General features: G+C 44.3%; 1 protein-coding gene across 6 annotated transcripts in view; it reads right to left on the bottom strand.

Moving 5' to 3' along the window:
- The window catches only part of LOC134221115 (fat-like cadherin-related tumor suppressor homolog), a 386241-nt gene extending 367946 nt beyond the window's left edge, over positions 1 to 18295 (bottom strand). For 4 of the 6 annotated variants that reach the window (XM_062700312.1, XM_062700311.1, XM_062700310.1 and 1 more), the window contains exon 1: positions 18060 to 18294. The gene's annotated coding sequence lies outside the window, so the exon portion shown is untranslated. Of the gene's footprint in view, positions 1 to 18059 lie in introns of all 6 variants that reach the window. The other 2 variants (XM_062700308.1, XM_062700313.1) reach the window with 2 other exon arrangements.
- Positions 18296 to 24021: the final 5726 nt, after the last annotated feature.

Genomic DNA, 24021 nt, shown 5'->3' on the forward strand with positions numbered 1-24021 from the left:
CATGTTAGCAAAAATAAGCTACAAGATTGGTGCTGTATTTCTTTGTTTTGCGATGAGATGAATATATGTCCAGTGAGATGGAAAATGAAACAGTTCCCCTAAATAGTAAATCATAACAACTTCTTGCTCCCTGCAGAGATTTGATCGGAAATCAGCTTACGTCAAAGTAGGATGGTTTTCGCTATACGCCAGGCATTGCGGAAATATTGCGAATTCAACGTGCCCAGACATCAATCGATCGAGACCAGCTGTGGCAGCTAGTGCATGAACACTTTCTTCTTCTTCTTATTGGCACAGCTCTTCTTATTGGCACGGTTCCACAGTTATTAACTGCGAGGTTTCTAAGCTAGGTTACCATTTTTGCATTCGTATATCATGAGGCTAGCACGATGATACTTTTATGCCCAGCGAAGTCGAGACAATTTCCAATCCGAAAATTGCCTAGACCGGCACCGGGAATCGAACCCAATCACCCTCAGCATGGTCTTGCTTTGTAGCCGCGCGTCTTACCGCACGGCCTGCATGAACACGGATATCTGGATAAACTGACAAGGTTGATCAAGGCGACGATGGATCGGGTGATGTGCGTAGTTCGAGTTTTAGTCGAGTCCCTTTGCAGAGACAAGGGGGCTTGGTGGTCATATGGCTACCGCTTCTGCCTCATACGCAGGAAGTCGTGGGTTCAATCCCAGGCCCGTTCCATTCCTCCTACTTTGTATCTTTTCATATATATCTCATGTTCTAGCAATCGCTAGAATTGGAAATGGGCTTTCATACCATTTAAATCTTCTATCCCTATACTTACAACTTGATTAGTTCTAGCAGGTAACTGTTAGAATTCGAAATGAGCCAAAAAGCTCGTTTCGGCATCCAATTAGAATATACTCCACCCTTTCATTACTATCACATTGGCAACCCGTTTACCAAGACGAACCTCTGCCGTGAAACCTAACCCCAGATTCCAATAAAATTCCTCAGGAACTCGTGGCGAGTGCAGAGGTGTTCTCGGCTTGCAGTGGGCGAGTGACTGCATCATCAATTCCTTCCCATCCCCGATGACCGTGAGGACGTGGCCAGCGCTGTTATCGACCATCCAAAATAATAGAGCTCTCGGACTGTGCACATTGAGGTTGGAGAACAAATTCCATGGTTCCATGCATTGGTTCCCTTTGCAATTGCGATTGTTCTGGTCGATCACAGAGTAGCAACTACGAAATGCACGGTCATCATGCTCATTCTCGAGTCCCTTTGCAGAGAGTTACGGCAAGGTGATGATTTTTCGTGTCTGCTATTCATCGTCGCTTTGGAGGAAGTGATACGAAAGGCAAATTGGCACGGGTGGTACGATTTTCAGTTATTTGGTTTCGCGACGACATTAATATCATAGCACGTAACTTTATGAAGATAGAGGAAGCCTACACCAAACTGAAGAGCGAAGCAAAGCGGTTCGGACTAGTCATCAACACGTCGAAGATGAAGTACATGATAGAAAGAGGTTCAAGATAATACAACGTGAGCCACTCTTCACGAGTTTGTATTGGTGGTGAAGAAATCGATGTGGTTGAACAATTCGCTCACTGGTGACTGTCGATAACGACATCTATCTACAAAACGCTCATTAGACCGGTAATCACCGGTAGCCATCTTCAGTGGGTAGGGCTATCGGTGATGAGTCTGGACATAAGTCCCATGACTGTAAAGACCCAGACCGTAGTAAGCTGTGTCGTCGCTGTGGTGAGGAAGGGCACAGTGCAAAGAAATGCGATAAGGTGCCAAAGTGCCTCATCTGCGCCAGCATGAAGCAAGCTTGAAGACCCCTCCCCACGGCCTCTGGGAGTTACGAGGCCTGCTTAGGACGTTGTGGGGCATGGAAGCGGGCTCTGTTAAACCTCTACAAAACGCTGCTTGTGTCCGCGAGCAGGCCCTATCAAAGCGACCGTGTGCCGCTCAAAGCGCACAGGAGCCCTGGGAGTGACAATTGGCACATCAGACCAACACCAGTGATCTAGCGTGTTAACGGACCTTGTCTTGGATATCGTTATATTATGAAAGCGAGGGCTGACAGTCTAACATTCTACTGTCTTAGTAGAGCCGGGTGACACTGACTCGAAACGGCGAGTGGGCTAATGGCTAGGATGTCTTACGTCCCCTAAAACCGAGGCGGGCCTTGTAGTACGCTGTCCAATCCTGCCACCAAGTTTTGTCTGCTGTGTGGGAGTATGCTCAGATGCCCTTTCCTCACTTGCGCTGGCCAGATAACCATGAGATCATAAAAGGCGAGTACTCCAGTATGATTCGACGGCAGCCACAAGGCGGGCCCAATTACAATGAGTGAAGCAAAAAAAAAATTCTTTTGACGATGCGTTAGGCATGGTGGTAAACGCCTTTGCCAAGGGGGATATGGTGGGGGGCAGCAGGGAATTTGTCCAAGGGCTTGACGACCCCTCTCCATGGTCACTACGAGTTAGACCGGGACCATCGTCCCTAACCCGTACTCCCAAGGCGTCAAGCGACCCGTGCCGAGGGGATGCATGCCCGGGGGGGGGGGGGGGGGAAATAATAAGCTAGCCTTTAACGGAGCCTGTGGGGTACCTGGGCACCCTCCACAGTAATTGTCCCTTACCGCGTCATGCTGGGTTCTGGCGTGGTGGACCACTTTTCCTGAGCAACTCGGGGGACCAAAATGGAAAACCAAGTCAAATGGAAAACCAAAAACCTTCAATTAGTGACACTAGTGTAGGCGACAACCCCTTCGCAAGAGATGGGTTGTTCAGGTCTCCGCCTAGGAGGCCAGAGGCAATAGTCGGCATCTCAGTGCGCAGCGCCAGCGTGGGTCGCTTAACCTTCATCTCGGCTAAAAAAACGCCGGTAGGGGTTATTGACGGCCCATGGCTTGTGGAGGCGATGAACCGCAAACGCGATGGGCTTTCGGCCTTCGAGGTGGCGACGGACTTTGCGTCATCGAAGCATAATATCAGTAAGGACCTCAAGAGGAGCTTGCAGAAACTTCGAAAGTCAATGCTGGGCGCCAAGCTGGAGAGGGCGGTCGGGACGGCCAAGTGTAAACCCGTGAAATCCGTGGAGTCGAGGTCTACCCAGACTGAGGCCCAAGGATTCACGGACTCGGGCAAGGTCGAATCGACCGAAGGCGTGCCAGCGAAGACGGTGGTACCAAAGTCTACCCAGACAGAGGCTCAAGTATTTGCGGGTACGTCGGGGGTGACTGCTCCAACGGAGCAGACACAAAAACGGGGGAGACAGTCTCCAGGGGATGAACTCCCTGGGGGCCGCTCCAAAACGCGGAGGGTTACTACCCCAAACAAGGGTAGTGGGGCTGGGAAGCTGAACCCCGGCCAGGTACCTCCAAAACCGGGGGAGGACGGACCTGGAAAGATCCGTCCACCCAGGAAAGACGGTGGTAAGGGGTTACGGCAGGCTGAGAGCTCTCAGCCGCACCTGGACCCTGGTCAAGAACAAGAGGAAACCGACGTCAAGGGCCGAAAAGAAGGCCCAGGTGAATGAGGGTAGCAAGAAGTCTAGGGTAGGCGCCAATCGCTCCAGGGGCGATGCCCTAGCCCTAGTCATCAAGACGGACGAGGCTAAGTACTCGGACGTCTTGAAGGCGATGAGGAGTGACGTCAAGATCGGTGAATTTGGCGCCGAGGTACGTCGAATAAGACGTACCCGGATGGGCGAGATGATCCTCGAGCTAAAGCAGGGCGTCTCGCAAAAGGGCGCCGCCTACAAGAAGTTGGCGGAGGAAGTCCTAGGCGAGACGGTCAAGGTGAGGGTACTCACGACGGAGGTAAATCTAAGGGTTGAAGACCTGGACGAGATCACCGACGTCGAAGAGCTCGTCACGGCACTGCGGCGACAGTGTGAAGTGGAGACGCCCACCACAGCCGTTCGGCAGGGACACAGGTAGCATTGGTTCGGCTATCTGCAGCGGATGCCTCCAAGGTCAAGGTGGGATGGTCGGTGGGCCCTGTGGGCATATACGAGCAACCCGAAATTTGCTTCAAGTTCCTGGAACCGGGGCACAAGCAATGGGACTGCAAAGGCCCTGACAGAAGCAAGTTCTGTTGACGCTGCGGATTGGAGGGACATAAGGCACAATGCTGCACGAACCCTCCCTACTGTTTGATCTGTTCCAGCAAAGCTGCGAACAGCAAGCACCCCATGGGGGGTTCGAAGTGCCCGGCGTTTAAGTGTGCTGCAAAATCACAGTGCAGGTAACGTAGCTGGCTTGCTCGGCCTCGCTCGAGTGTTTGGTGTGCGCAGGTTTAGAGGAAACGGCGGAACACGTGTTGTTCGTGTGCTCACGTTTTCGCGCAATGCGTGACCACATGCTTGCCACATGTGGTCTAGACACTACCCCGGACAACCTAGTTCGGAGGATGTGTAAAGATGAAGTTGGCTGGAACGCCGTTTTATCGGCTATCGCCCAAATCGTCTCGGAGCTACACAGAAGGTGGCGCGTGGACTCAAGGATGGCTGGTTCAGGCGCAAATAAGAGGTGGTCCAAGGGATCGGAGTTGGCTTCATGGGTCATACCGGTGGTCATGCTCTGTGGTCGAACTCGATCCTTTTATCGAACAAGTGGCCGCGCGAAGAACAACATGGTATCATCGCTTTCGCGGCGTCGGTCAACCGGGCGGGTTCCGAGCCCGAGGAAAGAAAGGGGTCCTCGTCAAGGCTGGTGCAGGCGTAGGCACCGCGTCGGCAAGTCCCTCTGTGTGCTGGCGAATAGGCCCTATCGCAGAAAGGTCAATTTGGGGTGCACGCGGCATCATTATTCTTGATACCAGTCGTGCAGAGGGAAGCAGGCGCGAAGTCGACCCTTCCCACCTTCCGAGGACATAGGGCGTGGTAAGGCCACCAGGAAAGCCGGCAACGCGCTGGCACGATACCATGGTGTTCTTCTAAAAAAGCGAGTTACGATGTTCGGTGCTGCAAAGACACGCAGCTAACCTCGAGGGTGCGTTGTGCACTGGCCCCCCTTTGAAGCATTACCTTCTGGTTATACCGAAGGGACTATGGGCTTGGCGGCAATGGAAACGGTTTAGCGGGTCGGGGATGTAGTCCTGCCTCCCTCGTTTGCTGCTGAGGTGGTCCCTAACCCCGCACTTCCTGGACAACCCAGGATGTCTATTGAGCAGAATCCCCCTCCATTGTTTAGGAAGGAAAAAAAGGGGGGAGGTCTCCTTCCAGTCCTCTGTACGCCTGAGAGGCGATCCCTTTGGCACGCAGATAGCCTACCTCAGGTTACCGGTTGCGGAAGCCAAAAAGGTAATAGAGCGAGGGAAGTTGAAGATTGGCTGATCAGTATGACCAGTGAGCAAACTCCAGCCGTCTTCAGTGGATCGGTGCTAGAGTTGGGGCACAAGTCCTACATCTGTAAGGGCCCAGACCGTAGCAACCTGTGTCGTCGTTGTGGAGAGATAGGGCACAAGGCGCAGGAATGCGATAAAACACCTCATCTGCGACAGAAAAAAGCAAGCATGTAACCACGTCATAGCTGGAGATTTCAACGCTTGGCAGTCGCTGCACCAAACGAAGGAGTCAAGCGTTACTAGAGGCGCTAGCGAAGCTCGACGCAGTGCTGATGTCAATGATGGTTCCGCTAGCACGTTCAGAAGGAACGGGGTCGAGTCATAGTTTGACGTAACGTAAGTTCTGGTCTGGCACCAGACTTGGACTGGAGGGTGGATAAAGGGTTACACCCATAGTGGTCATCTAGCAATTCGCTATAAGATCAAATATGGCGTGCAACATCCGAGGTCTGCGGATCCGTGTCAGGTCCGTGGCTGGAAGACCATCCCTAGCAGCACACATGTTCCTCATTGGTTTCTGCAACTGATATGTGACCATATTAAGTCACAATCAAGTTGCTGTAACCATTTTGGGGTGACTTGTGCTGCTCGGGCAATGACTTCGACAGCAAAGTTTTCACCGCGGTCCTGGGACTGGAAGCCAGTTCTTAGCGGGGATGCGTTGGTGGCTGTCTTATCACGCGCGTCTGACGCCACCATGAAGAGTAAATCCCTGCCGAGAAATGGGAGACGCACGGCATACTAGTGGAGTGCTGAAATTGCGGTCCTTCGATCAACCTATCTCAAGGCTAGACGAAGGATGCAACGTGCCCGCACCGAGGATGAAAGAGCGGACCGCCGTTAAGTGTTTCGAGCTGCGAAACTGGCCTTCAACAAAGCCATCAAGAGCAGTATTTCGACAACCGAAGGAGCCAACGCGAATCCGTGGGGTGACGCCTACATGATAGTGATGGCCAAGACCAAAGGGGGCTCTGCACCCCCCGGATAGGTTGGCGAGGATTATCGAGGTACTCTTCCTGTCCCAAGCCACAAGTCAATTTTCGAAGAGACAGAATAAAAATAATTCCGGTTTGAAATTACTTGCAATGAACTTAAGTTAAGTTTTTTTTATATCTTCACTCTTGCGTCTACGGAAGCTACTGCATTTAACCCTTTCAGGCCCAAATTTGTCTACGCGGTATTTCCCAGTAAATTTGATATGTTCCTGTTGTTTTCGTAAATAATATTGGAGATATGACAAAACAAGCTGAACAATATTTTTTTGGTTGTGTTGTTGTCCTTGAGTCCAGAATTTGCAATCTACAGTTACCATGCTTGCTTTTTCCATCGCACCAAGCTTATTACATATTACAGAAAATCCAAATACATGATGAGATAGTTTTGGGATATCATAGGTTATCCAAATTGTCCATGAGCTCAGAAGCAGCTGGGGGACCTGCATACGCCACCGTCATCGCATCGCTGGAGAAGAAATCTCATCCACAGCGCTGTCATGCCCCATAAAAGGGAAACATGTTGGCACGGCACTGACCACTACAGATTGAATTTATTGTGCTCTCTGGTGCCGGGCCGTGATTTGATCCTCCCTTTTCCGCTGTCGTGGGAACTCCCAGTGCCACCCAATCGTCAGAGCATCGGTACACGATTCCATTCGTATCGGAAAGCTATCGATTTGCTACTGCTGAGACCACACTGTAGCACGAGAAACCAAAAACGCCAGCAGTGGTTCTACTGCCGGGCGGAAACGAACAATTGAATATAGTTCTTGATGAGATAATAGAAACGGAGGAAAGATTTTTTTTCCGACTCGACTGTGAAAAAAGGCAACCGGAGGCGATTGTGAAGCGGAGAGAACTGCGAAAATAGTGTTTCTGTCGAAAGATGCTGTCCTGCGCTTGGGTGGTCTTAATGGACTTTGAAGGTTATTTCAGGAGAAAAGAAATCGGATAAAAAAAATCAAAAATAAAGATATCGAAAGAGAGCAGGGTGTTTGTCATGCTTATGGATGTAACTAAAGTTATAAAGACAATCATAAAATTTGTTGTTTTTCATATTTAATAAACATATTTTATACTTGACTCAAAAATCATATTGAGCAGTCATTAGTTTTGTTTTCAGCGAAAAACATATCGATTCGTATAATGAAATCCTATATAATTCACATCATTCGATTTCCCGAAGCATGCCTCTTTATGCGGCGGACAAACCCAATCTGTGCAGTAACAACGGCAGTAAACCGGACATAAATATATTTTCATCGCTGCGATAACCTCACCACAGACGATGCGGTCAGCAGAAGAGCACAAAGCAGCCAGAAATGGGAAAATAAAAGCCCAGAAAATCATTGCAAGTTATCTCGCGGGAAATAATCAATCCTTTTTCCCCAGCAGCTGGTCCTGCTACTGTTGGGAAGCCAAATGGCTGCCCAGATGATGCCGCGTGTGCCAACAATCCATCATTCGGAACCACACCGACTGTCCGACCGAGCAAATCCAAATGATTGGTGATCGGACTGGCGAAAATCCCATCGGAGCTAGAACGCATATGATTGTGTTATTATAATGGAACTTTTCACAAAGCGGGAGTACATTTATTTTGGTACTACCCAAACATGATGACCGATGATTTATTTGGAAAGTTCACGTTTTCTAAAGCTAGGGAGGGAGAGGTTTGATTGGTTCAGCAGTTGGGGCGGATACCTTATGAGAGTAATAAATATTCATTTTGCTATTTTACATTTTCTCGATTATCGAACTCAGATTTGACACTCTATCAGCGCGTGTCGTCATGGGTCTGGGTCTTTGATCTCAGAACTCATAATTTGACAGAACAAGTTTATTATTAGTTTTATAGGAGATTCTTTCATATTCCCTTGGAAGAAGAAAAAGAAGAAGAAGAACTTCCGAATTCTTATATAAGGTTCTTCCAAATTCCCTTGAGATATTCTTTCGGAATCCTATGTATGCAAAATTCTTCTAAATTTTAATGTAATTTGTATCCGAATTTCCGAGGAAAATTCCTCCAAATTTCGAAGATTTCTTCCAAATTTCTAAAATTATTCTTTTTCAAGTTTCCATGGGATTTTTTTTTTAATTTCCATTTGAATCCTTCTTTAAGCCTTTCCACAACTTGTTTTAAATTGTGATTCAGTTCAATTTGTCGAAACTTGAAATCAATCCTATCTGAAAAATTCAACTAACAACGCCAGAAATACGAAACCAAGTCAGGAGAAATGATCCATTAGATTTATATTATCTCGAAAGGCTATAAAACGACAAATTTACTAGATTCACTGCTGAACAAATCACAAAAAAAATCTAATAAGCTAATCGCATTGCCATTCCTTTGTTTTTGTAAAAACATCCGTATGCTTTAAAATACAGAACCGGGACAACGATCCTATTTTCTAATGCTCTTGTTTCAAATATGCTCAATTCCCAAAGCACTATTCCCAATCACATCTAATTATCCTAAGTATGTGTCGATAAGGAAACCAAAACTGCAACCCAACCTCATACTTAGCTGAGTCTGTAAGCAGAAAGAACCCATCATCGTGTCGTTGGAATGACCCGAGAGTGCAAATCCGGACCTGCCATTCAAATTGCAGATTCAGATTTTCGGTGTGAACGAGTTCCTTTAAATAATGCAAGCATTAGCATTTATGCTACGTTCCGTTGGTCGTCCGCTGCAGCTCCGACACTTCATTTTGCGTTCTTTCAGTGGTGCAGGTTTTCTTGTCCTCTCCATTTGAATCTGATGAGGAAATCCCGAAAGCAGCACTGGAACATGCCGCCGGAGTGGGTAAATGTACGTACTTTTAAGTGAAAATGGAATTTCTCCCCGGAGCTCACCCCGAATGGGAGGAGAATCTCTTTACTTACGTTCAATTTAACACGAATTCTGCATGGCACTTGGACCGACTAATGGAAGACTTTTAGTTATAGATTGACTGAAGTTTTCGACTCCAACTTGTCTCGCCACCGCCATCATCGGGTCAGAGTGTTCCGAGCAGTGAACCACGAGCTCTGCGGTTCGCCATCAACGTCGCACGGCGGACGTGGACCGGGGTGAAGGGTAGTGAACCTGAACAGAATGCAGATTGTGAGATTTCACCCACAAATGCAGCATCGCCCGAGTATAATAAATGCTGGTCGCGTGTGGCTGACGGACATGGAACTGCTTTCGCTATGAAGGAGGCAAACGAAGGATCCCAATACAGAAGTAACCGCGGCGACCGACCACGACGGGACCAGCTCAAGCAGAGTGTCGGTATTCATGACTAATGGCTCTGCAGTTGTGCGAAAGAAAACTTTGCTCGAATTCACGAGCATGTAGACTCTTCTGTGTTCGCGATCCGGCTGCCGTTGAATGGGGGAAAGATGTATTTACGTTTGATAGTCTCTGAGACGGTCTTTGGTTGGCTCGAGTGATGCCAACTAGCGGAGTGAAGTTCTGCCTTATGTTGGATGCGCTTTTGCTGGATGATAATAACGAATAATATAAATCATTCGAGTCTTCAGTGCGATGCTCATTTGCAACGATGGTTTTCTATCCGTTTAGCTTTTTGCGATTTTTTGGCGTAACCAAGACATTTGCTGAGAAATTATTCTGCTACAATCGTTTCGCATTTGTCTTAAAGAAAGCACAGTTCATACGAATGTCATGAAGCCATATGTCATGTATTTGATGATAATGTTTATTAGGTTTGGGGATACTAAATAATGATTTATAAGAAAGTCGTAAATAGTTACAAATTGTTAAAAATTCTTCTTCTTGGACACTTAACGCAAGCTTATTGCATATGATGGCTCGCTGGAATCCAATTTCAAAACTACACAACGCTTTCGGGGGCACATAACTCCAAAAGGAAACAACAGGCAAAAACGATAAGCAGTTTTTCACGGCCATTGTGGCAGCCATTTTTGCACTCTGTCGTAATTCGCCTTAAATGCCCTTTCACAATTGTTAATTGAGAGCTTTGGATACCTATTGGAGGACAACTCATCTCTCTTGCGGATCGCTTCCGGGGATGAAATTGAAGGTGAGTGAGTTGATCGAGCATCCTTCTTTCCATATATTTATCCTGAGGGACACGAATGGATACCATGTTGCTTGGGGCAGTTCTGGTTCAGACCAAGGGGTGTTGATGTATTAGAACAGCGGTTCTCAACCTGGGGTATATGTACTCCTGGGGGTACCTTCACCGGGCCTAGGGGGTACCTCGGACGAAATGCCCAGTCAACACAAAATCGTATATGATGCAACATAAGATGCTGAAGTGGAGGCGATAGCATCTTATGTGACATCATATACGATCTTGTGTTGACTTGGTGCTTAATTGCGGATGAATTACAATTTCAATCAAAACTTATTGATACAGTTTTGATAATTTTGTATTTTTTTTATTTCTAAACTTTGTCTTGTAATATTATGGCGATCAGTAAATCATGGACTATTGAATCCTGCCCTTTACAACATTACAATGGATGAAAGGCAAAACCTCGAATAAACAAATTTCAAAAATCTTCTATGCAATCTACCAGGTCAAAACAGAATGTTGAATAATATGTTAAGAATATGATTCTTAGCTAAAATCTAGAGCCTACAGATTTGAATGCCTCCATTTGAGAGACATGAAGACTTTTTCCCGAAAAGCTCAGTTGCTTCGTTGCAAGAGAATTGAAAGCATCCTTCTACGCTTCTCGGAAGCCGCCTTCCAAGAAGCTCGGAAGCCTCCTTTCAAGTGACCAGAAAGCCTCATTTTAAGAGGTTCGGAAACTCTCTTTCTTTTTCTATAAACTTTCATTTTTTTTTCTTTTGATACTTTTAAAAGCCTCGGATCCTTTCAAGAGGCTCAAAAGGGATTTTTCAACAGGCTCGAAAGCCTCCTTTTAAAAGGCTCGGAAGCCTACTTTCAAGAAGCTTGGAAGCCTCCTTTCTAGAGGCCCGGAAGTCTTATTTTAAGCTTTCTCCTTTAAATTTTATTTTTTCTTTTCTCCTTCTTTCAAAAAGCTCGGAAGGCTTCTTTCAAGAGGCTCGAAGCCCTCCCTTAAAGAGGCTCGGAATTCTTCTTTCAAGAGGCTCAGTGGTTTGGAAGCATCCTGTCATCCAAAAGGCTCGGTATGCTCTCTTGAAAAAGCTCGGAAGTCTTCTTCCAAGGGGCTCGGAAGCCTCATTTCGAGTGGTTCGGAAGCCTTCTTTCAAAAGGCTCGATGCCTTCTTTGAGTCTTTTTTCAAGAGGCTCGGAAGCGCCCATTTAAGATACTCCGAAGCCTTCTTTTAAATGGCTTGGAAGCCTTTGTTAAAGGCTCGGAAGACCACCTAGTAGCACAAATCTTAATGCTTTGGTTGCCACAGCACTTATGTGACTCGATTTGGTCGTATATGAGTTACAGAACCTCGTGTATGATAAGTGTGCTACTCGGGATCATTTGGAAGCCTTCTTTTAAAAGGCTCGGAGAAGACTCTTTTAAAAAGGCTCGGAAGGCTCCTCCTTTCAAAATGCTTGAAGCCTCCCTTTAGGAGGCTCGGATTTTTCCCTTCAAGAAGCTTGGAAGCGTCCATTCAAGATACAGAAATGCCTCATTTTAAGTGGCTAAAAAGCCGCCATTCAAGAGGATCGGAAAGTTAAAAAATGTTTATTCAAGATACTCCGAAGCCTTCTTTCAGGGAGCTCAAAAGCCGTCATTCAATAGGCTCGAAAGATTCTTTTCAAGAGGCTTGGAAGCCTCCTTTTAAGAACTTGAAAACCTCCCATCAAGATGCTTGGATTCCTTTTTTAAGAGGCTGGGATGCGTATTTTCAAAAGGCTCGGACGCGCCCTTTCAAGATACTTAGAAACTTTCTTTCAAGTGGCTCGGAAGACTTCCATAAAATGGCTCGTAAGGTCTTTCAAGAGAATCAGAAGCCTACTTTCAAGACGCTCGGAAGCCTCCCTCGAAAGAGGCCTTCTTTCGAGAGGCTCAGAACCCTCTCTTCAAGAGGCTCAAAATTCTTTTTCCAAGAGGCTTGGAAGCATACTTTCAAGCAGCTCAAAGGCTTCCTTTCAAGATGCTCGGACGCCTCCTTTTGAAAGGATCGAAAGCCGCCTTTCAAGAGATTCTGAAGTCTATCTTCAAGAGGCTTGGCAGGTTCTCTTGGAAGAGGCACATAATCCTACTTTTAAGAGGCTTGGAAGCTTCCTTTCAATATGCTCGGAAGCCTTCAATAGTTAAAACAGTCCCTACAGTCAGTCCCTCGATGTAAGAACTTAATTTAAAATTGGGAAGTTTGAAAAAAAAATGAAAATTTCAGAAAAGTTTATGAAGAGCCATATATTCCGTTAGTTTTCCGGTCCATATTTAGAGTTTAAGAGCTACGATTATTTTCATTTACAGCAAAAAATCATAGGGGGTACCTCAATCAATGCAAAAGCACGAAGGGGTACCTCTCAAGAAAAGGTTGAGAGCCGCTGTATTAGAAGGTTTAAGGCAGCTGATTTGGTGACACTCAACAACGAATGATTCAGACTTCAACATTCACTTCACCACCACCGTTGATGTACTACTGCTCTGTCCGACCCTGAGATGGGAGGTTTTTTCTGACCGCTTCGGAAGCAACCACCACCCGACTTAACTATAAGCACACGCCTTCCCTCCTGCTGTCCAGAGATAATGAAACGACTTGATCTAGGAAACTTACCCCTATTGTAGCGATCAGGCCTCGTTCCCTCTGGTTATGACAGTTCCGAATAGAAATTTAATTCCGAAAATGTTTGAATTTATCCGACCTTAGATCCAGATATACAGAACGCCGAAAAATAAATTAAACGACATCAGAAAGCTGAATATCATCTTTAAAGCTCTGAAATTGTTGAAGGCAGCATTTTTGTTCTTGCATTGCTGCAATTAAAAACAGGGAATTTGTGGCTGTGCAGATGAGGCATCAGAAACGGGATTGGGAAATAAGAGGCCCCTCCAGCTGACCTTGATGAAGTCGATGGTTGATTTTGCGAGGGATTTAGAATCCGGGTTGAGATTCCCGGGCTGCCCGATCACTGACTTATAGCATTGGAGTAAACCAAAGAATACCCGAAAGCCTCCTGTTGTGGGGATTTACTTCCGAGATTTATCTCGGGGTACCTGTGAAGCTGTTTGTGTTAAATTAGTTCATATAGGCCCCCATCTTTTAGGAAGCAGATGAGGGCGGGAGTGCTGGCAGCGTCTTCGAACAGTGCATCCCTGATGCTAACAGGTGTCCCTGTTTTGTTGGTTCGATGAGGCTTAGACAAGGTCCGAACTAGATTGACTCTGGTCCGACAGTTGACTTTAACTTCGCGGAAGTGAGGAAGGAACGAGAGGTTCCGGTCAATGAAGGCTCCGAGAACTTTCACAATCTTTTTGTTGGGGATGAGCTCGGCCCGGACAGCTGATACCTGCACCTGCAGACATGTCCTCATAGGCTTTTGCTGGCTGTCATGGTAAAGCCTACCGATTTGGCCCAACGGAGGGCAGCGCTTGCAGCGAATTGTGCCTTAATCCGTGTAAGACCGAGTGTGTCACCAATCACAATCAACAGAATGTCATCTGCGTAAACATAGATGTATAATGTATATGTTGGCGGGGAGGGAACGCCGTTCATAGTTACAAGGAATAATGTGACGGCTACACTGTGGAACTTCTGTTTCCTCTGGAAAGGTTATCGAACATTGATTACCAATCATAACCTGGAAAGAGCGCCCTGTGAGGAAATTCCGGACAAAAGCAAGAAGGTTGCCGGAGAATCCCCACTCTTTCAACTGTTGGAGGACGAAGGGGATGTCCAAGTTCGTTTTAACAGAAACTGGATTCTAGCGAAGGGAGGAAGGTTTTTGATTATGGGATAGCCAACCCCATCAGCTCTGATCGGTGACCGGCGGAAAGTCTACGCAGTGCTCGGAGGGCCTTCCTCCGCGCCCTAATCACCCGGCGCATGTCGTTCGACCACCAGCGGAGTGCCTTTCATCCTGGCCTGGAGTGCTAGTTTCTGGTATGAACGCAACGGCGGCATCGAGAACGGTATTGGTGAAGTCGGGAAAAGTTATGGGTGTGTTTGGTTCGAATTCGCGTCGAAGGTGGTGGTCATATGCCTCCCAGTCGGCGGCATCGTAGCGCCATCTTGGGTGAAGTCCGGGGGCGAAGCGTGGACAGTAACCGAAATCGGATAATGATTGCTCCCGAATAGGTCGGAGGACACTTCCCATTTAAGAGATGGGAGCATGGACCGACTGGCTGCCGACACGTCGATGGCGGTGGCCGAGTGGCAGTTAAAGAAGGTGGTTAAGAGTTGTTAAGAGTCACTAGGTCCGCGTTCTCGAATGGTTCGAGAAGAGCGATACCACGGGGATCAAACCTAGGATCACCCCAGGGTGGATGATGGGCATTCGTATACCCCATGAGATTAGGGGCGGGGGAGTTGATAATGATATCGCTTACGTTTCTCTCGATGCCCGGTAGAGGGCCACAGGGTAAATAAAGATTTACCATGCTGACTTGATAATTACCTCAGAGACGGACTCCGACAACTGGAAGGTCTTCGTCGAGCTGAAGTACATCGAACGGGATATTCCGAAGAGGACACCACTACCCACCGAATGCCGAATATTGGAACCCACCTTGATAGTTCATTTGTACTTCCCTCCAAGAGAACGGGCCATCGAGTACCACCGAGTACCACCCGATTGACCTCCCGAAGAGAAGGGAACAAGTGTGCTACCTTGGTCCGAACTAATAGAAGGTAGAGGTGATTCGTTAGACTCGTGCATGGTCAGATTTGTATGATTTCTGGACCCAGAGAAAGGGTCGTAAGAAGGAGCTGTGCCAAATTGCTGGAAGTTGTAGGACTTGTAACCCAGGTTGGAGTGCCTGGGATGTTTGGTGCGCTGGATCTGTTGGGACTTATTGCCGGGTTGGTGTTCTCGGGGTGCCCAAAAAGCGGCCGGAGAAAATGGGACTTACCACCTGAAAGAAGATTTTCAGGATGCTAATAAAAGCTAGCTATATTCTCAGCGTCATCAGTTTTTGTTATTGTTCGGTTGGACACGTTGCTTCTCGATGGCTTGTCTCCCACGTCGTTCATCGGGGATTAATAACGCGTCCCGAGCACGCCTAACGGGAAACGTTAGAATACCTCGGAGTCCTCCAGCGAAGCAGCGGCTTGAAACCTTGCGCTTGGCAGTTGGCTTCTTCTTCTTCTTCATTGGCATTACATCCCCCACTGGGACATTGCCGCCTCGCAACTTAGTGTTCTATTAGCACTTCCACAGTTATTAACTGCGAGGTTTCTAAGCCAAGTTACCATTTCTGCATTCGTATAATCATGAGGCTAACACGATGATACTTTTATGTCCAAGGAAGTCGAGACAATTTCCAATCCGAAAATTGTCTAGACCGGCACCGGGAATCGAACCCAGCCACCCTCAGCATGGTCTTGCTTTGTAGCCGCGCGTCTTACCGCACGGCTAAGGAGGGCCCCTGGCAGTTGGCTTGCAGGGAGGAAATGCGGCCCTCTTCCGCCTATCCCCAGGCACCGGGAAGTTTTTTCCCAGTTTCGGTGTTGGAAAAGCGTCCGCACTGGGTGGTCCAGACTACCGGAGGATCTGGACAGGCTCTTCTTGCTTTACATTTCTTCGTCCACTAGGTGTCGGGGTCAACCCGGTCGTTCCAGTGGGGTCATGACGTCCGGTCTACCGGCGCCAAGACTACCCAGGGCACCGTTTTCTGTGCTTTTCGTCCGAGGCCGTCCCCAGATGTCGTGGTCGGTCCAAAGGTTCCGATTGGGGTAGGGCTTCCAGTCCTAAGGTGCTACGACTGCCTGAATCAGGAAACGGCACATATATTGCAGTAGTGTAATCTGTTTTTGGCACGTTGGAGGCTGTAGCGTGTGGTGTGTTTGGGTATTCGTTGAAGAGGTGGCCATGGCCACCCTTTTGGCTGGTTAAACGCTGTGTTTTTTGGGGAATTTCTGGCGCCTTTTGGGTCAGGGAATGTCTTGTCTTATTGGAAGATTCTTCTGGCCTCCGGATAGGTGCAACCATAGTGGACTTTGATCCTCTGTACGTCATTTGTGGCTTTGTAGTTGGGGCATGTCCGGCTCGAAATGCCGTGTTGCAGTTTTGGGCTTCACAATGAGCTTTCGTGTGGCCGAATGATCAATAACCCAAACATTGCATCGGAGAAGGGTAATAGGACCTTGTTCCGCACCTGGACGCTCCGCTCCCTCCTCGCCTTCGTTCGGAACTCTCTCAGACGCACTTCCAGAGTTTAAATCGGGAATGTAGCCTTCAGATTAATCCCAAATCACACGAAGGTGTCACACAAATCGATACAATCGGTCAAGCTAAGATTGATTACTAGATATAGACTATCCGACAACTCTCTTCCAACATATACGTAAGCATCTACGCCAAAGACATTTTGTTAGTTGTAGTCTTGGACACAACAGGTTGTCTACGAATCCTATCCTAATTGGCAGTAACTGCCGTCCATCGCTGGGCTATTGGCATCACCAACTTCCAGGTCCCAGCATCAAGTTAGGTGTTCAGTCCATACTCTACCATAAGATCGTCAAACTTCTTGGAGTATCGATCGACCGCGGTCTGACTTTCATGCCACAGTTCCCCAGTTCAGTACTGTCGGACAAGAGTTTACCTGCTGAAGACACTGTCTCAACCCCACATGACCAATTACAGGGGTCTACGACTACGGATCGGGTAGGTGATAATTAATAGCCGATTTTTGTATGGACTATAACTCACCTGTCTCGCCCAACGGAACCTTGCGGCCATTTGCCAAAAAGCTACTTCTTCGCCTCAACAAACACCCGGGAACACTTTCTTCGTCAAAGGAGACCGAATGCAACTTTCAAATCCATGTTAACGGTATCTACTTGGAAATACAGATCCCGAGCTTGGGTTGCCATTTTTTCAATTCCTACTGTTACTTGCTGATTTGAAAAGGCTATGATTTTTTATATCCATTAAATCAATGACACCTTGGCGTGGTGTTAAAGATAGTCGTTTAACGGGAACGTAAATTTGAAAACGCTTATTTTGCTAGTCCACCAGGAATTCAACTGCATAATCGACATCTACAGCTCTGCATAATGACGACAGATGACATTTACAGATTGAATGTGTTTAATCTCCATAGCTAGGGGCCCTCCTCAGCCTAGCGGTAAGATGCGCGGTACACAAGTACACTCCCGTCATCTTCCCTTTGCAGTAATGTGCCTAACTTTGGTGGATCATATACCATTCTGTAATATGACTTAAAATAGTTATATCTAACGATGAATGATTCAGCTCAAGGCAGCACAATTTTTGTCATATGGAACTTAAGTCGTAAAATTTAATAATTGCTACGCACAATAATCAATAACCATTCTAGTATTCTGAAGACGATTTCGATACGATGGACAATTCTTATCTCATGCGGAGTGACACAAATCCAATACTTCATTGTTTCGTGAAGTTGATGCTTGTTGATCTTTCGTGGTCAGATATTCCAATTTTCCGCAAGGCTAACGTAAGGCCCCTAAATAATGGAATATTCCGTTTATAATACTATTGTCATCCATGTTTGTGGAGCAACAGTATTTTGTCTCTGTATTGTTGCAAGGCATTTTTGCAGATCTTCACTTTTTAATCATGCCATAATATAGTTAGGTCGAACACATTTATAGATTATTAGAATTTAGCTTGGTACTTACAGAAAATGTCTATTTTCGTCGTTCCGCTGCTTCTATGGCTGCTGTGCACAAATATTTACGTATCGTTAAGAACTGCAGCAAAATTTATTGTTTGTTTCTTAGTATCCCGAAATTCTTATCCAACAGCAGTCAATTTCAAACTTACACTACAGAACACGACTTTAACGTAAACTTTCTATTTAAAAAACAAGCGCAAGCAAAAAAATGCGTTTTCTTGGATTGTTTTGATTCAACTAACTACCGTTCTCTTCTTTTTTTCTGTGTTGCTTTGATCCGTTTGTTTCCCCCTTTTTGACAGTTCTCAGCTGCAGTTGCTGCACATCGCGTTGGCCTAAAATCTGCCTGCTGGAACCGGAATAAAATCCAATTGGAACCAAGCTGGACCAAAAATCATCTTTCGTAGACGGAAAAATAAGCAATGTCGTAATTGCTGGATGACGAAGAGAAAAGTTGTACTTGAATATTTTCGAATTATAGAATATTACAAGGTCAAGGTTCTGCCAAACCGCATCACGCGGATGTTTTACAGTATTGTGTCTGTTATGCTTTGCTCGTAAAAGAAGCACGTAAAATTATTCTTATTATTTGTATGCAATATTGTATAGAATATTCGCAATTATTAATAATAACTAACACATAATATTATGCATACATCAAGGCAATATGTGAGAAAATATTATTTAAAAAAAATCAGTGCTTGAGACATCCACCATGCGAAAGTATATACTCTTCTCTTCCACTTTGTGAGTAAATTCGGAGGATCTAGAACAATTTTTAATTTTTTCGGTATTTTTAGTGCGAACTCCGTAGAAATCTGGAATGACCCGACCCCTTCAAAAATGTATGGAAAAATGACCCCCGATTCTATAAATGCGCCACCGTGTGAGGGTCTTTCACAAATCACGTAACACTAAATTTGATGATTTTGGATCCCCTCTCTCCCCCACGTAACACTTTTTGTATTGTTAATGGTTAATTTTTTTGTATGGATCGTAACGCTCGGCCTAAGCCCCTCCCTTCCCCTACAGCGTTACGTAATTTGTGAAAGGCCCCTAAGAGGAAATTCTATACTTTCGTGTAGTGGGTGTTGCGATAGGGATTTTTTTTTGAAAATAATTCTCTATGAACGAGGACACCGTGACATTGATGAATTTTCATTGGCATTTCACGAATTAACAGAACCCCGACCACATTCATCTGCAATCTTTCGATTTTTTTTCGATATGAAATAATTTTCCCAAACCCACGCGACGAGACTGTTGCGGTTGCCGTCACTGCGCTACTGCTTGTGGTTCTGATTTTATCGCGCAGTGTCTGCATACCTCATTCCGTGTATGTATCCATGCTAATGTGGAAGTTATCAGCTGTTGTAAATGTATGGATTATGTAGCGCATAAGATAGTGCATGCAGCAACACAGCAATAAATTTCTAGAAAAATACAGTATTATCCTGTTTTTGTCCCCCTGGGGAACTTTAGGGTTGTAAAATAGGGAGAGTGATAAAATCGGAACATCTTTTATTTTCAATGTTTGAACTCATTCACAATATACCAGCAGTTTATGGCTAGGTAGTGCAGAATATATGGACGATACGTGTTTTTTATTGTCATACAGATTTACAGCAACTTTGACATACATCAAGGATAAGTTCATAGTACAAATATAAATCTAATAAAAATATGTAATAAAACTGGAATGTGCCCAAATCGGATTCTGCTATCCATGCACAGTAATGGCATTGCAAATAATCATTTTCTGTAATCTCTTGCACTTGTGATGGTCAGCTTTCAGCGGAAAAGTCTTCTCCTTTCCCTTATGTAGAACCAAAATTCCAAAAATAAATTCCTTACTCCAAAGCCGCCATTATCGGAGAACTTTCTTCAATTTTGATAGGGGAACTGTACCGGTTTTGGCCATGTTCCTAATTTGGCCAATTTTGCGAATAACTCCAAAAATAAAGCAAATCGCGAGGGTTTTATTAGTTCCAACAAGAGATATATCCCTCACGATTCAACGCTGCTTCAACTGATTAATTATTTTGGAAAAATATGTATTTTTCAGGGTTGGCCAAATTAGGCACTAAGTTAACCAAAACCGGTGCACTTCCCCTGGTGTAAAACTATGAATTCGCTGGCTTTGAACGCTTTTTCATTTTTTAAATTATTTTCAAATATTCTTGGAATTATTAGGTAGCACCAGCCATTCTTTTGAGACAGACCCTAAGTGTCTGTTTTTTTTGTAATTTCTCTATGTTGAGGTAATATCAATAATTGAAATAACTAATTCTTAAGTGGATGTGATTTCTATCACTGTCTGAATAACTCCATTCTCAGCAATTAACATGTTCCAATTGGAACTCAAATTACCTGTCATTTTTATATCCATTTTTTCTCATCTTTGGTGTATAGCGATTGAGGTAGACTCATTAGGTCTAGCTCTTTGATGTATAACAACTATTCATTCTCTTGCTGGACTATGGCTGCAGCTCAGTTACCTGATCTTACAGTTGCTTATGAAATTATAATGTATGTAGATGAAGGAGAGGGTGTGTGCTATTTGGGATAAGGTCGTTTGACATAAAGGCCATTTAGCATAACGGTCATTTGGCATGACGGACAGTTGGCATAATTGTTAAAAGCTCCAAAAGTGAGGGTTATTCATCCTATATTGTTTTTTTTTGTATTCTCAAAATAAAAAAAAATAATAGAAAAAACAGGGATAAGCCCAATATATATGTTTGTCTCTTTGTGGTGATTGATACCTTGATACCACAAGGAAAGTGCCATTTACACGGAATCAGGCAATGGTGGATGTGATTCCTTTTTTAGAATTAAGCGTATGCTCGCAGTAGCGCAATGGTAGATTTGATTTCTTTTTAAAAGTAAAGCATTGCTGGAATAGCGCAATGGTGGATATAGTCCAATCTTTTGTTCAGATTAAGGCAATGGTTGGTTGGATCCCTTCTTTGAAACAGGCGTTGGGCCGAATTACGAAAATGGTAGATTGGATCCCTTTTTTGATTAGGCGTTTGCTCAAATTGAAGCAATGGTGAATATGATCCCTTCTTTTAAGGTAGTCGATTGCTCGAGATAAATCAACAGTAAATGTGATTCTTTCTTTCACAATAGGCGTTTGCCAGCTATAAGTCAATGGTGCATGTAATCCCTATCTCGCAAGAAGTTTTGCCATTTCATTTTCCTGTCTTTCTGTTTTCCATTAGTCTTTATTTATCAGAACATGAACTCGATGCAGAAAAATCTCTTTTATTTATGTGAAAAACATATATCTAATAACCCTATCTGTTTTAAAGTTATGCCAAATGACTCATACCCATGTCAGAAATATCGTCATATTTTACGTAACGAAGAATAAATCATTTTTGGTTGATTCCAACCGTAACCACTCAGACATTGAAACTAAATATCAGAGTACAACATTCTGTTCTTAAAAAGTATCAACATATTCATAAACAGTGAAGCTTATACTTCACAAGAAACGATTTGCTGACAACTTAAAAACCCATTTACCACATTGCCAATTGTCCAATAACCTTATCACAAACTTTTAAAACGTCATTTTACCGAAACCCATTCGGATGAATGCCACTAGGCCAAACAAACCAAAGTTCCGATTTTTTTTTGGCTGAAAACTAAAAAAAATATGAACATTTGACCGAAATTTTATTTTTTGGTCACAAAATGAGTTATTTTTGGAATTTGTTTTTTGGTAAATTACCTAGAAACAAACGTTAAATCAATATAATTTTCAATACAGTTTCTTAAAAATATCTGCCTTGTTGCATTAAAGACGAGATCTGGTTGAAAAATGATTTCAATGACCTGAAAATTCCAAAAAACAACAAAAATTATTTCAAAAATTAATAATCCTAATGAGTACGGATATGGCTTTAGAATCAGACGATTTTTAGATACGGTTTATCCTGGGGTTTGATCTGGACACTAATGACATATACCACATTGTTTCAAAAAGTAAAAAACTGTAAGTCGAGTCAAGTACGAGACACGGCCTTACTGATGAGGTCGAAATACGTATCTGTCAAGATACAATTAAGTGCTGGAATTCAATGGGATTGTACAAACTCATATTATGACAAGTGAAGACATTCCACTAAAAATCTCAAAATAATTTTCTTAGTAAAAAAATGGTTGTATTAGTGAAAACGAGTGCTCGAAATGATTTTTTATGTTTTTCGAGGAAATTGTTCTAATTATCGTACGATAGCAATTATTTAAGTTTCAAAACCCATAATGTTAAATGAGTGCCAGACACAGATCGTATGGAGTAAAAAGAAATATTTATGAAAAATGTTGAGTTATGAGGGGCCCTCCTTAGCCGTGCGGTAAGACGCGCGGCTACAAAGCAAGACCATGCTGAGGGTGGCTGGGTTCGATTCCCGATGCCGGTCTAGGCAATTTTCGGATTGGAAATTGTCTCGACTTCTCTGGGCATAAAAGTATCATCGTGCTAGCCTCATGATACACGAATGCAAAAATGGTAACCTGGCTTAGAAACCTCGCAGTTAATAACTGTGGAAGTGCTTAGTGAACACTAAGCTGCGAGGCGGCTCTGTCCCAGTGTGGGGATGTAATGCCAATTAGAAGAAGAAGAAGTTGAGTAATAACTGAAAAACATGTTGTGCAAAATCCTCAAAACAATGGGGAATAAAAATTCATAGAACATGATGAATATTCGAAACATTCTTATTATTTCTTATTGAAAGCTATCTCAAATTTTAAAAATTAATTTTAAGCATTAAAACTTGAATTTTCTGTTATATTTTCTAATTTGTTCACACACTTAAACTTTTCTTTATATACACTGCATAATTCTTCAAAACCCGCCAAGAAACTTCCAATTCTTTTTCTTTTCTTTTTCAGATAAAAATTTAGGGGTTTCCGGCTCTTGCTTGATTTTGCTTTTCATCACTAAAATTTTCCGAGCCATCAAAATTTCCTGTTCATGAGTTTACCCACTTGTTATTTGTATAGTAAACCCCCTTTCTAATACATACAAATAATCAATTCGAGCACTTTTTACCTTGCGTATTATTACGGCGTACCTTCTCTAACGCTACTATTTGAAACGACGGATTCTACACTAATCCTCTCGTTTCACTCTCACTCCAGATTTCTCCTTCTCACTGTAAACAATGAGTAGTAGTGAGTAGTAAGCCGCCTCACTTCCCACTTCGCACTACTCACTTTTCACAGTGAGCAGTGGAAAATAAGTAGTGATAAGCGAGTTGTCTCACTTTTCACTTTTCAAATGACCTATTCGGTCAAATATTCTGTTCGGCCAAATTCATATTCGGCCAAATGTCTTTTTCGGCCGAATGTCCTATTCGGCCAAATGACTCTTAAGGCCAAACGACCCTATCGGCCAAATGACCCTTTCAGCCAAAAGATTTTTGACCTAATGACCCTTACGGCCAAAAAACTTTTTCGGCAAAATGACCCTTTCGACCAAATGACCATTTCGATCAAATGGCCCTTTCGGTCAAATGACCATTTCAACCAAATAACCCTTTCGGCTAAAGGACTTTCGGCCAAGTGGCATTCGACCGAACTGTATTCGGCCAAACGGCCCTTCCTTTCCATTCTAGACCAACATTTTAAAAGGGCGTAACAGCCAAAATTGTTTCTTCTGATTCTTTGTCCACATATGGAGCAATAGATATAGATGAAGAATCAGAAGGAATAAATTTTGGCTGTTACGCCCTTTTCAAATGTTGATATAGTATTAATTCATGGTGGGCTAGGAAAAAACCTGGAAGGTTAAACATGTGTTTGAAGTGCTATCAGAGCTTGCAGTTGAATTAGCCGAAGGTTCAAAATCTAGACTAGGATGAACTACCATTAACGCATCATCAATTGTTTCTGCAAAACACAACAATCAGTGGAGAATATTAAAACCTTCCAATGTCTATGCAGTCAAATGGCGC

This window comes from Armigeres subalbatus, chromosome 3 (genome assembly GCF_024139115.2).
Source record: "Armigeres subalbatus isolate Guangzhou_Male chromosome 3, GZ_Asu_2, whole genome shotgun sequence".
In the NCBI taxonomy this organism is placed as follows: Eukaryota; Metazoa; Arthropoda; class Insecta; order Diptera; family Culicidae; genus Armigeres; species Armigeres subalbatus.